Below are 15998 nucleotides of genomic sequence, written 5' to 3' on the forward strand. Positions count from 1 at the left end.
GAGGGCGCAGGCCAGGTTGAGAGACCCCATTGGTGCAGGACCGGGGCTGGGGAGGGACCTCGGATTTGCCTGGCCCGTCTCGCTCAGTCCCGATCAGCCAGAACCCAATAGCGAGCTAACCTACCGGTTGGACCATTTGCCCCCTGGTCATCAGTGCACATCATAGGGAGCAGTTGAGCAGCCTTAGCATATCATTAGCATATTACTCTTTGATTGGTTGAATGGCTGACCGGTCAACCGGACACTTAGCATATTAGGCTTTTATTGTATAGGATGTACCCAAACATAATAAGCAATCACTAAAAGAGCTTAGAAGAAATGTTTACTAGGGTGTGTTATTTTTTTAACAGTACTCTATGTTTATGTACACATACTGACCTGAGAAGAGGAAATAGCTATGCTCTTACCTCAAACCAAAAAGTCTGGGTGATGCATTGAAGACATGATGCACATGGCCTTATTCAAAGCATGCCAAGATGTAAGTGAAGAAACTGAGATCAGACTGTTGCCCTGTGGCAGTCACCAATGAGACCCTAAGTGAATCACCTGGCCTAGCTGAATCTCCTTGTTGAATCTGTAAAAGAGAATTTATACTAGAAAGGCTTGTTCTAAAATTCTATCTATAATTTTTCTCTACTCCAAGCAATGTCTATGCATTCTAAGCACTGAAAATTTTCATGATGTAGATAAAAATGTTTGTTAAATCTATAATGAAATGTTTCCTATGTGTTCTTTTCTCCAAAGCTACATATCAGATCATGAGTCCCATATACAAAGCACAAGGCTTAGAAATATAACCCTAAGGATAATAAGTGAGGTTTTACTTGATTTCATAGTCTTCTCAAAGCATTAAATATTTGAACCTTATTATGATAATTAATGCCTGATAATGTTATCACTCTCTTGCTATCATTAAAACCTCCAGAAGAGAATAAGGAACCCATATCTTGAGTTAAAAAAAAAACCCACAATAGGATGTTTTGCCACTGTTTAATATTTAGTGAGATTGCTTTTTTGCATCTAATTATATTTGTGAAAACAGCAAATACAATTAAAAGAATGCCAGCTGTGTGCAAAACATAGACTTATCCACTTATTAATTTCATTATTATCAAGCCACATGTTTAACTGTATTTTATTAAAAACAGATCTTTGCTTGCCATAGATAATATAAACCTTTTTAATTTAACCCAGAAATGAAATTATAGAGGCACAGTTCCCAGTTTCTGTAATTGTTCTGGTGGTCTCTAAGGATTTATTCAGTAGCTGCAACTGAGACGTTTTTCACTAACTTCATATTGTTAAAAAAATTATATAATTTCTCTAAAACTAACAGTCATTCACAAAAGAATTAACAAATTCATACAGTATGCAAATACCTCTTCCAAATAACAATTAAGCAATATTTGAAGAGATAAGCTAGAATAATACTGGGTCTGCTCAGTTATCCCAGGGCCAATTCAGAAAAGTTTATCCCCTCAGTGAACAACTTATTTCAGGCTGTAGTCATGCTTTCCAGTATTTCAGTAACTAGCATTCTATTTCATTTAAAACTCCCTTTTTCTACAAAAATACATTTTAAAATTCTAAAATTTAGCCCATTTGTTTGCCAAAACTATTCTATTTTAAAAGTCTCTAAGTACAACATTTATAGTACTGCCTCACACCCTATCATACTTGAATAAGTGACTCATGTGCTCCATGGAACTCTTGTGACAGGTTCACACAGGGATGGGGCATGATGATATGGGGTGGGAGCAAGGGGCATTAAGGGTGGCAGCCCAACCAGGAGCATTGTCAACATGGTCCAAAGTAAACAGCCATGTGGTTGACATTACATGTGTACATGATAGAAATTCACTAGAATTCAAGGATAAGCATTACAAAACAGTGGTCTGGAGGTGATAGAAAAAATGTTTGAAATCAAAGATCAAATTTGTATCATAGAGGATCATAAAACATGTATATCATTCAATCAACTCATTATTATCTATTTAATTGAAGAGTGAGTACTAAGGCTAGGATGATGCTCAAATATGTCATAAAATCTCTTTCCAGCTTTAACTTTCTTACTCTACCTTTATCAATTTAGTAACAGGTAATAAAAGTCAACCACTGCTTTCCTTTCACATAGTGGAAGTACTTAGAAACAGTAAAATTACAGGAGCATATAACAGAAGGGGCAAGGAAGAAACATCAGTACCATCTGAATTGCTTGGTAATTGAAGTCTTCAAAGATAGCATTCAAAAAGTGAAGAAATGCCAAAAGCATGATCTACAAAAGAAAACAAAACTTGATAAGTTAGACTCCATTAAAATTAAAAACCTCTTCTTTATAAAACAGAATGAACAGGCAAACCACAGATTGGGAGAAAATCATTGAGAAAGATATCTAATAAAGGAAAGGCATGCAAATTATATAACAATCTCTTAAAACTTAGCAATAAGAAAATAACTAATCAATTAAAAATTGACAAAAGAGCTAAACTGACTCACCAAAGAGGATATACAAATATCAAACATGCATATGAAAAGATGATCAACACCATACATATATCATTAAGAATTTGCAAATTAAAACAATATGATACCAGCTGCATCTATGGAAGGAACCAAGATGTCTTCTAATAAATTAATAGATGAATAAACTGTGGTACCTCCAGACAACAGAATATTATCCAGTATAAAAAAGTAGCTCTATCAAGCCATAAAAAGATATGGAGGAACCATAAATGCACATTGCTAAGTGAAAAAAGCCACTCTGAAAAGGCTACATGCTGTATGATTCCAATTATATACATTCTAGAAAAGGAGCTGATAAAAAGATCAATAGTTGCTGAGGTACGAGTAGAGAGAGAGAGAAGGGGATGAATTGGTGGTGCATAGAAGATTTTTTTAGGCCAGCAAAATTATTCATTATGACACTGTAATGGTGGATACATATCAAAAATTTGTCATTTGTCAAAAACCCATAGTATATACAACACAAAGAGTGAATCCCAATGTAAACTAAAGAATTTAGTTAATAACGTGTCAATATGGGCTCCAACTGTAACAAATGTACTACCCTATTACAAGATGCTAATTAATGATAGAGGAAATTGGGGATAAGGGTGCAGGGATAGTGGGAACTCCTTGTGCTTTTGACTCAATTTTTCTGTAAACCTAACACTGTTCAATTTTTTTTAAGTGAATAGGCCAGGATGCTCTAAGTGTTCATGAGGATAAAGCCAGACTAACAGCATTGCTAGTGTTTTGCTTTATTTTGTGTGTTTTTTCAATCTTGTTTAGAGTACTGGTGTGTTCATCAGAGATAGATAACAAAGTACAATAAACAAAGAGATAAATAAATAACAAGTTTAATGTTACCCATGAAGATACAAAAGTGAAAAATTTGGAGAATTTCCCTCATATTTGTTTTGGGTACCTTTTGGGGCTGAATATATAGTGGTTAATAAATATACATTAGTTGTCTAAGTTTTTGTAAAAAAATAAATTATCAAAAGTGAATGACATGCAGAGTTGTCAGAAGTAGCAGCTATATGTTGATCTAAAACCATTTTAGATACAATTATAATTCATATTTGCAATATGAGAATTATAAAAATTGAGTTGATTTCTGAAGTTTATTCACATATTAAAACATCTAAAAATTCTTCTCACAGCTCGTAATTTGATTTTATTCCAGATTTAACACTAAGTTTAGGTCAAATGTAACTTTAATGATGGAGATAGTTCATCAACATTTCTGAACACTACTGTCCATCAGTTAATGACAAAAGCAAGGCCTGGAGCATCTTTTTCATCCTCATTGAACTCCAACAAAAAAAATCAATATAATGTAGTTTTGATAACTATACCCTGCATTTGATGAAAGTGAGAAATCAGGTTCTAAAAAGGAAATAAACAAATAGGATTTAAAAATTAGCCAGTTTTGCTCAGTGGATAGAACGTCCACCTGAGGACTGAAGGGTCCTAGGTTCAATCCCGGTAAAGGGCACATACTTTGATTCCAGGTTCGATCAAGTGTGTGCGGGAGGCAACCAACTGATGTGTCTCTCTCATCCATGTTTCTCTCTCTATGTCTCTCCCCTTCCTTTTCACTCTAAAAAAAAAAAAAAATCCATGAGTGAGATTAACAAAAATAAATAAAAATAACTACACCACCTAAAAGTTAAAATTCCATGTTCTTGCCCTAACCGGTTTGGCTCACTGGATAGAGCATTGGCCTGCGGATTGAAAGGTCCCAGGTTCGATTCCGGTCAAGGGCATGTACCTTGGCTGCTGGCACATCCCCAATAGGGGGCGTGCAGGAGGCAGCTGATTGATGTTTCTCGCTCATCAATGTTTCTAACTATCCCTCTCCATTCCTATCTGTAAAAAAGTCAATAAAACATATTTTAAAAAGAAATAGAGAAACTATTTACAATAGAGGTATGTAAATAAGAGTGAAAATAGCAAAATTTGCTATATGTTATGTTTAAAGTATGTTAGAAAAATTCAAATTTATTGCATATAATCTCTTATTCAATAATGTCATTACTCAACTTCTCCTAATGTGTGTTGTAAATGAAAATCCAGAAAAAGAACCAGTGGTACTAATTGTTTTACTGCTGATAAGACTTGAGGAATTAAAAATCTAGTAACATTCTTTGCATTGTGTTATATATGAAAATACCTTTCTTCGTGGACATCAAAACAGAAAACCCATTTGGAATATATAGTTTACATTAAAAAGTATCAAGTCATTAAAGTGTGTGGTTAGGAATGAGGACTAAGTTACTGAGCTGTAGTCTGAATCTGGAGATCGGAGTTTAGGAGACTTGCAGAAATCAAGAAACAAGATAAAGAATTTGGAGGAGCAGTGCTCTTTATAGCACAGCGGTTCTCAACCTGTGGGCTGCGACCCTTTTGGGGGTCGAACGACCCTTTCATAGGGGTCGCCTAAGACCACCGTAAAACACATATTGAATATATAATTACATATTGTTTTTGTGATTAATCACTATGCTTTAATTATGTTCAATTTGTAACAATGAAAATACATCAGATATTTACATTACAATTTATAACAGTAGCAAAATTACAGTTATGAAGTAGCAACAAAAATAATTTTATGGTTGGGGGTCACCACAACATGAGGAACTGTATTAAAGGGTGCGGCATTAGGAAGGTTGAGAACCACTGTTATAGCAGAAGTCAGATAACTGACAGATTAGGAGGCTTGGAAGAGGGTGGAAGACACACTAAGATTTCTCAAAGATCAGAAACGGAGGAAGAATACCTGGAACCCTGTCTATACTTAGGGATGTCTTCTCAACTGCTTACCCTGGAATCATAGGAGAAACTCAGGAATCCAGCCCTGAAACTCTGCCAAAGGGCTCTGATGTCATCAGAAGTTCATCAGAAGTTACTGGCACATTAACCCTAGTTCTTGTAACTGTCAATCAGTGTTGTACTATGTCCACAAAGCCATGGTATGGAGCTTTTTAGGAGAAAGAATGAGAGATAGAGAGGAGGGGGAGGAGGTCGAGAAGGAACAGGAGGAAAAGGAAGAAAGGGGGAAAGAAAGGAGGGAGGGAAACCAAGCTCTGAAGTATTTTTTTTGGGGGGGAGGGTGTTGCCAAGAAGAAGAACCCGTGAAGTTTTGCATGGTAATGAGCAAAATTTTGACTGTAGCATATATTTGCCAGTATTAAAAACAACTATAAATCAGTAATAAAGTCAAAATTTAACCTTAAGTTATGGAGAACATGTTGTTTTAGTAGAATTTGCTTATTAAATTTGTATAACATGTAATTAATAGTCCACAGACCACAGTTTCCATTACTATCTCTAATGTGGGGAGTAGTCTCATTAGGCCCATTTATCTATTTACTCACATACTTATATCAATATAAACTCATGGATATTTATTTTATTCTAGGGATTATGGGTTATAATGCAATACTATATTTATTTATTTTGTTGCACGAATATTCCACTTTTAGCCCTTAGGAGCTTTTTAGGTTCTGTATTCTTTTGACATCTCCGTCTTTTCCTTTTTTGCTTTCCACCTTTGTGATTTGTTGGGGTTGGGGGTGAGAATGGAGTTAAAGTGGTATGATTTGATCTTTTTTATCTTTATTTTTGAAAGCATTACATATGTCCCCTTTTTTTCACCATTGACCCCTTCTAGCCTGTCCCCACCTCCTCCCCAGGCCTTCACCACCCTTTTGTCTGTTTCCATGGGTTATGCATACATGCATACAAGTTCTTTGGTTGATTTCTTCCCACCCACCCACCCACCTCTCCTTCCCTCTGAGATTCCACCATCTGTTCTTTTCTCTTTTTCTTTTGTATATCTACTATAGGCATTTTCTTTTTGGTTACCATGAAGCTTATGTAAGACATCTTATAGTTATAATAGTCTGTCTTTAGTTGATAACAACTTAACTTCAATCACATAAAAAAACTATCCTCTATAATAAAAGGCTAATATGCAAACTGACCAAACAGCGGAACGACCAGATGCTATGACATGCACTGACCACCAGGGGGCAGACGCTCAATACAGGAGCTGCCCCCTGGTGGTCAGTGCACTCCCACAGGGGGAGTTCAGCTCAGCCAGAAGCCCTGAGCCAGGGTCACAGCTGGTGAGCACAGCAGAGGTGGCGGGAGCCTCTCCCACCTCCGCAGCAGCATTAAGGATGTCCAACTGCCCCATGGCGAGTGGGCCTAAGCTGTCAGTCAGACATCCCCTGCAGGCTCCCAGACTGCAAGAGGGCGCAGGCTGGGCTGAGGGACCTCCCCCCGGCACCTCCCGAGTGCAGGAATTCATGCACCGGGCCTCTAGTATATATATATATATATATATATATATATATATATATATATATATATATATATATATATATTTCTCCTCCACTATCAAAAACACACACTATGTTATTGATGTCACAATTTACACTTTTTTATATTGGATATTCATTAATAAATTTCGGTAGTTATTGTTATTTTCAAAACGTTTATCTTTAACTTTTATACTAGAGGTAAAAGTGATGTACACATCATCATTATAGTAATCCAATATTCTGTATATTTACCTTTACCCATGAATTTTATACTTTCACATGCTTTTATGTTGCTGTTTCATCATCTTTCAGTTCCAACTTAAAGAGCTCCTTGCTTTTTCTGATTTTATTTAGTTGTCTCTCTTCTCTTGTAACTCACTCAGCTTTTTTAAAATCCTTTTGAATTGTCAAGCAATTCATAGATCTCCAATTTTTTAGGTTTGTTCCTTCCATTGTGTTGTTTCCCTAATTGTGTTCCTTGTAGCTTTGCATTGGTGTCTGCACATTAGAAGAAATAGCTGCCTTTCTCAAACTTTATAGAGTGGCTTCAACAAGGAAAGACCTTCACCAATCAACCACCTACAGAGCCTGGGCCTTTGTTCCCAACAGCTCCAGGCTCCGGTCTTTTTATTTTTTAAGAAGCCCATATTGTCTTTCTCCTCCTGGTGTATAAAATGTGCTAATTTCATCAGTGCTTAATGTGAGGCCTAAAGAAACCACCCTCCAGTTAGACAATGAAAGGTTGGGAGCATTGGAGGCATCCTACATTCCTCTCCTTTCCTCTTGGAGAAGAAAGTTTCAAGATCCGCCCCATTACCCAGTCTCATGGAGCAATGCCTTTTCCTTAGTTCCTAGCTAGTCCAGGAGCTCAAATATGCTAGTTTCTTCATGTGCAGCAATACAGAAATTGACACCCTTCCTTCCCCCTAGAGCCCTGAAAGCCCCAGGATGTCAGAGCCATATCCACTTCTCTCCCTTTCTCTGGGGAGAAAACTCAAGTTCTATACTTTCCCAATCCCATGGATCTGTCAGCATAGCAAGCTCTGCCCACCATTTCCTTGTTTCCAGCTGCCCAAACTACGTACGTTCCCTCAGCACTCTGTATGTGGCAAGGCAGAAATGGCCCCTCAGGCAATACACTGAAAGACAGGGGATGATGGACACTTGCTCAACTTTTTCTCTGTGCCCCCCCCCACCCCACACACACACACACACAGCCAAAGGAAGTCATGGGCAAAGGTGATCTCTCAGCCTTGAGCAGCACAGGTGTAGGAGAAGTGGTGTGTGAGTGAAGTGAAATTCCTCCTTACCAATTTTATTGCAGCTGTTTCAGTTTTGTGTTCATCTGGGGTACTGCAACTTCTTAACTGGCATCTGGGCTCTTAAAGAGGTATTTTGGTCTATATCATTGCTAAATTGGTATTTCTGTGGAAGAATGAAAGCTCAAACTTCTTATTCTGCCATCTTGTTGACACCATTCCTTATATTAACAGTAAACTTACCTCAATACTTTTGGGCAGAGTATGGTTGCTAAACAATATGGAGCTTATAAAAATTAATATGACAGTGTCACTATCTTTCATAAATTTAGCAAGTGGGAGAGACAAGCTAGTCACAGGTAATTAAAATTCTAGGTTATTACAGGATTATTTATGTGATAAAATAAATATAAAGAGAGATGTGGATTCATTAATGAGGAAAAGGTTAATGAGGCATTTTTGTGGTGAATATGAGATGGCGTCATGAAGGGGAGAGCATGTGTTCAACTTAAATCAGAATCTAAAAGAAGGAAAAACCAAGATTGTCATTTTTGCAATTCCTTACCTGCCTGATCAAAACCTGAGATATGCCTCTCTGGGTTATGGAACAATCCATTCACCTCTAATAATGACACTAGAAGGTCATTTTATATTTTATAACAAGTTGTGAGGACATTTTTCTCAATATTTGTCTGTACACTGAAAAGCCTTATCTTTTCTTTAATAATTCACTATGAGCACTAATCTTAACATATTGAATTGCAGTATACACTGCCAGTTCTCTATTAACTATCTGTTGCCTATAAAGTAAGATTTTTTAATTGTCTATTCTAATCTTCAAGGAAATTCTGGCAGTAGAAAATATTGCTGAAAAGTGTTGTTTTGGGCCAAGAGAAGGGTGGAAGCATACACTATGAGGTCCTTGACTAACAATGAAATAACTGTACTCTCTCTAAACCCATTTACTCATCTGCAAAGTCTTGTTTTTCTTTATAATCCTAATGCCACCACAGTGGAAGCATTTTATAAATATCAGTTGAATTTATTTCAATTGATATGCTTCTACAGTACTGATTTGAAGATTTCCTTTTATTTTAGCAAGATGCCTGCCTTGGATTCATCACTGTCCAGAAATCTTGCCATGCATATAAGCCATGGATAAGAAATTCAAAGAAAGTTTTCTTGGTTATATTTAAAAGAAAACTCTGTGGTACTGTTCAATGTTTTGTGATTTAAAAATAGCAGTGCTGTCATTGTCTGTCTATCTATCTATCTATCTATCTATCATCTATCTATTATACTGAACACTATAAAAATTATTTGAAATACTTACTATATTCCAGGAGTTTAAAACCAAATGGGATATCTGTGTCTAAAATTAGATTTTTTTTAAAAATATATTTTATTGATTTTTTTACAGAGAGGAAGGGAGAGAGACAGAGAGTTAGAAACATCGATCAGCCGCCTCCTGCACATCTCCTACTGGGGATGTGCCCGCAACCCAGGTACATTCCCTTGACTGGAATCGAACCTGGGACCTTTCAGTCCGCAGGCCGACGCTCTATCCACTGAGCCAAACCGGTTTTGGCTAAAATTAGATTTTATATATATTACTCTCAAGTTAAATTTATGAAGTTATACTTTTTATTTTTAATCATATAATGCCTTGACTTAACATTTTAATCATGTTAGATTATATAACTAGAAATTAATTTGTAGAGAAGAAAGAACATATTACTGTCTGAGGTATATAGCTAAAATACAGTTGTCCTTATGTTTTTTATTGTTGTTGTTGTTCATAATTTTCTGAATTGTATTTCAAATGTAAGCCAAGTAGCCCAGTATTAAATACAAAGTTTTTAATAATATATCTTATCTTTAAACTCACTGCTGTTGTTATAGTAAAGCCAACATTAAAAATGTTTTATCTTCAATTTTCTCCTAATTATATAGTTATATAGGTTATAAATGACAGTGAGCAGTTAATAAGAAAAGATCTGTAATGAATTGTTCTAAGAATTCACGTTTCAGAGAAATTTTTCATAAAGTTCTGTGTCATTTGTATTTATGTTATCAATCAACATTTTCCATTTACTCTTTAAATGTTCTTATTATTATTACCATTAGATCTATTCCCTCAATATAAATTTACTAGAGGCCCAGTGCACGAAATTCATGCATAAGTAGGGTCCCTAGGCCTGGCTGGCAATCCGGGGTAATTGAGGCCTTCCTTCCCTGCTGCCAGTTGCCAGCCAGGGCCTTCCTTCCCTGGGTGCCGACTGGGGCCTTCCTTCATTCCGCGCCGCCTCCTGGTGGTCAGCGCACATCATAGCGAGCAGTCAAACTCCCAGTCTCTTGGTTGAGCTCCTGAGGGGAAACTTTGCATATTAGCTTTTTAGAAAGATAGATAGATAGATGATAGATAGATAGATAGATAGATAGATAGATAGATAGATAGATAGATGATAGATAGATAGGCTGGAAGGATTATATCCCACAAAGTTAACACTGTTGTTTGTCATTGAGAGTTCTCTGAGATGGCCCATCTCCATTCAGGTTCTGAACCAACTGGGAACAAGACAATAGAGTAAAGCACATGGGGTCAAAGTACCACCAATCATTAAGCTGATATTACAGAATGAGACTTATTTCTAAATATGAATGGATTTCCTAATCCTGAACATCAGAATTAAAACAATTTACTCACTCAACCATGGCAGTGCTTCTGGTTGAAAATAGAATCATAGTAAAAACGGTATAAGGAAAAATGTTATAGGGGACCATGTCCAGGCTCCAGAATAAAGGGAGAGAAAAAAGCTGAGTCATTGTGTCTAGTTTATATTGCCAAATTCAGTAACCAGTTTCTCCTCCCCTCCCACCTCTCCACTCTCAACTCCCTGTCTCAGGGAAAGGTGCCTAAATGTGGAAGGAGGCCAAGATTGTTTGCTAATAGCTCTCCTTGCACTGGATGGAAATATCAGGAGACGAGAATTCACTGCTCTGTGCAATATAATTTGAAATTTGAAATTTTAAACTCTGACCTGTTGAAAAAACAAACAAACCAATAACCTATTTCTGTTAAGCCACAGAAAACATGAGAAACTGCTTGGAAAAGTTAAAGGTGAAAAGGAAATTCAAAGTGTTAATTGTGTAAAACATTAGAGTTGAAATTTAAACTAAGAAAAGATTAACTTTTTTAATTTTTATAATGATGATACATGTGAAGACAGGGCAAGCCTGGCATATTTGATAGAAAATATCATTCTTAAATAGCCTATTCTATATAGCACAGTTATTTTCTATGATAAATCAGGACATTAAATAAATAAGTAAAAATATAAATAATAAAAAGGGGAAGAAGAAAAATATTGATTAATAATTTATTTGTATTAATTTTATATCTATCACACATATATGCATGTATCTTTTATATATAAATCCTATTCTATATAATAAAAGCCTAATATGCTAAGTGTGCGGTCATTGGGTCGGCCATTCAACCAATCAAAGCATAATATACTAATGATATGCTAAGGACACTCAACTGCTCGCTATGATGTTCACTGACTACCAGGGGGCAGATTCCCTGACCAGTAGGTTAGCTTGCTGCTGGGTTCTGGCTGATCGGGACTGAGCGAGACAGGCCGGACACATCCTGGAGACCTCCCGTGGTCCCTCCCTGGCCCTCATTGGGCACCAGTGGGGTCCCTCGGCCTGGCCTGTGCCCTCTCACAAACTGGGACCCCCTCAGGGGATGTCAGAGAGCCGGTTTCGGCCCGATTCCACAGTCCAGGCCGAGGAACCCCATTGGTGCATGAATTTGTGCGCTGGGTCTCTAGTGTATACATAAAATTATTCCATCAAAAAAATTAAGAATTAGCCTAACGGGTTTGGCTCAGTGGATAGAGCGTCGGCCTGCGGACTAAAGGGTCCCAGGTTCGATTCCGGTCAAGGGCATGTACCTGGGTTGCAGGCACATCCCCAGTAGGAGATGTGCAGGAGATAGCTGATCGATGTCTCTCTCATTGATGTTTCTAACTCTCTATCTCTTAGATAGTAAAAAGAATATTGAATTAATACTTTTTAATTAATTTTTTTTACAAAACAGGGACAGTCTTATACCTACATATTGATCTGTCACAGTTATAAATAATAATATTGAGTTAACCAATTATTTAATTAATATGGATTTTTAAAAAATATTTATGCTCAATAGATAATATAGCCAAATATTTATAAATTTACCTTCACTCACAGCTGATTAAAAGAAACACCTATTCTATTAATTTTGAAAAGTTTCTGTGAAGCAGCAGATATACAAATAGGTAAGAAAAGTGTTAAAGGATAAGTTGTGTAGAAATTAATGAAAACCCCATTTCGCACTGAATTCCAGAATATGCTGTATTATTGGATGCCTTATTTCATCAGGATTGATGAAATAAAGCCTGCAAATACCTTCGCATAAGAAAAAAAAGTTAGCCCTAGCCGGTTTGGCTCAGTGGATAGAGCGTCAGCCTGGGGACTGAAGGGTCCCAGGTTTGATTCCAGTCAAGGGCATGTACCTTGGTTGCTGGCACATCTCCAATAGGAGGTGTGCAGGAGGCAGCTGATCAATGTTTCTCTCTCATCGATGTTTCTAACTCTCTATCCCTCTCCCTTCCTCTCTGTAAAAAATCAATAAAATATATGTTTAAATATATATATATATATATATATATATATATATATATATATATATATGAAAAAAAAGTTAATGTCTTAACCAAAAAAATTTACCATAAATCTAGATTATATTCTATAAAAACTTCCAATTTTTTTCTCTTGCAAAAATTAGAGCAAAAGACATTCTTTGATCCACTTTTAAAAACAAAAGTTTCCAGTTTTTGGTGAAAACAATAACTACATTCAACTTTGTCTTCTTTATTTCTTCTGTAAGAACATCATTTGTCATTTCTCCTGACATTCTTCAATATGTGTTACTTTTTTCTATATAATTATCAATCTCCTTACACTTTATTGCTGCATGGCTAATATTCTTCATACTTTCTGTTCATCACTGATGATCAGGGAATAATTTTTGAGTTTGCATTTAACTTTTTAAGGCTGTTTTTTCCAACATTTTTGTGGTCACAGAGAATGAAAGAATTGAAGTAACTAACGTGTGTGTTTTTTTCTTTTTAGTACTTACAAAGTGTACTGCCATTATTTATTTCAAATGTTTAAATTTAGCAATATGTAGTGCTACAGTACTGGATGTACTAACAGTACTCAAAGGTAGTTCAAATGGTTTATGAACTTAGACTGGAAACTACTGTAAACAGTGAAAACCTTGTGTGTTGAGTCTTCTTTACAATTCCTTTCCAAATTAAAAGATAATTAATATATGCATGTATGCATAACCCATGGATACAGACAATAGAGTTAAGATCTGGGGTGGGGGGTGGGGCGGGCTAGAAGGGGTCAATGGGGGGAAAGGAGGACATATGTAATACTTTCAACAATAAAGATTTAATTTTAAAAAGATAAAGTGTTCTCATTTCAAGCTTATAAGTCTGAAGCTTTTTATATTTTACATATGTAAAAATGAAACATTAACCATTACAGTTGTTTAAAGTAAGGCTCAACGAATTGTTTACTTAAAGATTCAGATAGTAAAAATTTTACTCTTTTTGCAGGCCAAGAAGCAAAACTGAGAATATTCTGTAGTACTTATATAACAAGAGAGAAAAACTTCGACTTTTCATCAACCCCTTAAAAAATTATTTATATTATGTTACATGTTGAATTTATCTATAGTTTGCCAATCTTTCCCTGATTTAGAGCTTAGACAAGCAAAAAAAATGGGGGTGAGAAACATTTTACTCACTGACATTGTTTAGAATTACAGCATACACATTGTGATTTTTAAGAGTCTAGACTCAGTTTTTCTATTATTTTTAAAGTATCTAAAAAAAAGCAATCCCCCTTTTTGTTTGCAATTTAACAACTTCTATTGGGCTATCATTGCATATTGTAAGAGGACAACAGAAATTGTCTCTTTTAAAACATTTACCCCCATAGAATATGGTCTACCCCCCTTTCTTCTCTCTCTCTCTTTCTCTCTCCTCTCTCTCTCTCTCTCTCTCTCTCTCTCTCTCTCTCTCTCTCTCTCTCTCTCGGAAGGTTATTCTTATGTTTGATTACATTATCAGAGAATACAGTAAACTGTAGTAAAGATGGCAAAGCACATTGAAAGGTCAGCAAAACCACAGCTTAAAAAATGATGGCTCTACCTTTCTTTCTTTTTTTGCCTCTTAGCTACATATTTTTGAGTTCAATAGAAAATTCTTTATGCTGTACCTGAATTCAATAAACTCAGAATGTGGGTACATGTGTCACCTCTGAATAATCCATGTTACTATCAAAAAGAAAGGAGGTAGAAGATTAAGCAGTTATAGATATCCTAGTTTTAGTAAATAATATTTTACTTGAAATTATTTTATTATAGGATTTAATATGTGCTAAAGCTTAGTCCTCTGCCTATTATTTGCTGGCATTGATATGAATACAAATGTCTACTAGTCTCCAGTAGAAAAAAAATGTGGATTGCCGGGAGCCGGTCCATCCTTGCTATTTCAAGGGACCTGGCATATATGGCATACGGTTCTTAATATGTTTGCTCACCTTCTTGGTGCTGTGTTTTAACCAAAGTCACCTCTCCGAGAAAGGTTGAATCCCCAGGTAGGGATTTTCCCCTGAAGTTAGGGAGGGAATAAAACCCCTCAACTAAGTGCCAGGCGGGTAATTAATCCCTTTAACTATGAACAATCATGCTTAAACTACATAATCTTTTCTCCCTGGAATGGAGATAAGAAACGCCCTAACCTTTGTAATAGAGATTGATAGGATTGAATCAACTGGTATAAATACAGATGTAACAAGACAGAAAGAGACAGAACTGAGAACACAGGGCTTGGAAGACAGGACCAAGAGAGACAGAGCCTAGGCACAGAACCTACACAGAACGTTCTCTGGAGACAGAAGAACTTCGCTGGAGAGAGCATGCCGGAGGATCCTGGACAGGGACTGGCCTCGGAGCTTGGAGGCAAAGCCTGGCGAGAGAGCATGGCAGGAGATCCTGGACTGAACCTGACTGCGGAGATTGGCAGGAGAGCCTGACTAGAACCTGGTGACTGAACCTGACTGGAGAACCTGGACAGAACCTCTCTGGAGATCCTAAGCAGAACCTCTCTGGATATCCAGACCAGAACTTGGCTGGAGATCCTGGCTAGGCTGCTGATCAACTGAACGCTGTCTCTATGTCATTCCTTCTTCGCCGACTCCGTCCACACCTCTGGGGACCCCTGGACCCGCTGGGGTTGGACCCCGGCAGTGGATAATATCCACAACCTGCTGTTGAATGAAAAGAGGAGACAGATGCTTTTTAAGTCCCTTTTACCTCTGAGATTCTGTGACATTGCCACATGATGTCATCAACTGGCAAATTAAAGAACCAATGATCACTATAGTATTTTATTATAAAGCATTTACATAGTGATGGAGAAACAATCAAATGATAAGAAATTAAATCAGAATAAATAACAAAATCTGACAGAGCAAGTCATGGAAGCTCATTGGTCTATTTGACCTTCAGAATATCTAAAAAACAAAGATGGCAAATATGGGCTTTTAGAACAAAGCAAATGAATTGTATAATAACATTCAAATAATGAAAGGGTTAGGAAATGATGAATGGCCCAGGTAATCATCTTTGCCTATTTTCCCTTATTGGCCTATAAAAATCACCAATTGCCTATTGCTCAGAATTTTTTCCTTATTGTGATCCAGGGCATTAGACTGTATCAATCATTTAAATATTTTGTGAATGGGTTCAGTAGACACCTTAAGAGACAGCTTTCTATATGAA

This window comes from Myotis daubentonii, chromosome 6 (genome assembly GCF_963259705.1).
Source record: "Myotis daubentonii chromosome 6, mMyoDau2.1, whole genome shotgun sequence".
In the NCBI taxonomy this organism is placed as follows: Eukaryota; Metazoa; Chordata; class Mammalia; order Chiroptera; family Vespertilionidae; genus Myotis; species Myotis daubentonii.